Raw genomic sequence first — 936 nt, forward strand, 5'->3', positions numbered from 1 at the left:
AGCTGCGGGGAGGACTCGGAAGTGCCGCCGGGAAAGGTGTGAGCGGGCAGCAGGACAAGGACACAGAGGGTGTATTTTAATAAATGGTTGTCTCTTTTACTTGTTACCTCCCGCACGGTTTTCCTGGCGGAGTCTGGCCCTTCCCGGGAGCTCCTTCCTTGGGCTGAAGGTACCGAGGGTTTGGAATCGACGCCGTAATTATTTTTCTGTAATTGTTTTTCTTTCCCAGAAGGACCAGAGCGGGGTGGGGCGAGCGGTGCCGAGGGGCTGGAGCTCCCCACACTGAGTGGGCAGCGAGCCTTGCAGGGCCTGGTGTTTTCCCACTTTTCCACCGCGTGTTGAGGATTTTGGGATGGTCTAGGCTCTTGCTATAGAACCTGCTGGGGGACTTCATGCTGCAAGAAATCATGGAAAATGGCAGCAGGAACCCCAACAGGAGCAGTGTGTGCTCCTGCATTCCCTTCTCCCAGAGAGCAGGTTCCCATCCATCCACTTGCTGAGGAACCGTCAGTCCTGTCGCAACAACAGGGAAACAGGAGTCTGTGAGGGGGGTCTCGGGACGGCTGGAGCCCCCCAGCCATGGCCTGGCCCTTCCCTGCTGTCCATTCTCTGTTTTGGGGGGATTTCTGCTGCTTCCCTTCAGGTAGCGACTGGAGCCGGACTCTGCGCTCTGTGCAGCACCTCCCGCCTCTCCAGGGGGCGCAGGGGGTGGGAAAGGGGCTGGAGAAGGGAGTACCGGGCTGGGAGAGGGTGCAGAGCTGGGAAAGGGGTTCCCGAGCGGGGGCAGGTGGTCCTGGCCCAGGCGGAGCGGGGGGACCTTCGGGGGCTCTCCCGCACGGTGCTCGCTCCACACGGCAGCGGCAGAAACAGGTTTTCTGGGGGAAAAAGCCCAACCCCTGTGGGGACGGGCCGGTGTCCCGGGGGATGGATGCCCGG

General features: G+C 61.3%; 1 protein-coding gene across 1 annotated transcript in view; it reads left to right on the forward strand.

Annotated features, from left to right (window-relative positions):
• The window catches only part of MERTK (MER proto-oncogene, tyrosine kinase), a 22,677-nt gene that overhangs the window by 20,370 nt on the left and 1,371 nt on the right, over nucleotides 1–936 (forward strand). The window lies entirely within an intron of this gene.

Source organism: Manacus vitellinus, unplaced genomic scaffold (genome assembly GCF_001715985.3).
Source record: "Manacus vitellinus isolate BGI_N305 unplaced genomic scaffold, ASM171598v3 scaffold_38_pilon, whole genome shotgun sequence".
Taxonomy (NCBI): domain Eukaryota; kingdom Metazoa; phylum Chordata; class Aves; order Passeriformes; family Pipridae; genus Manacus; species Manacus vitellinus.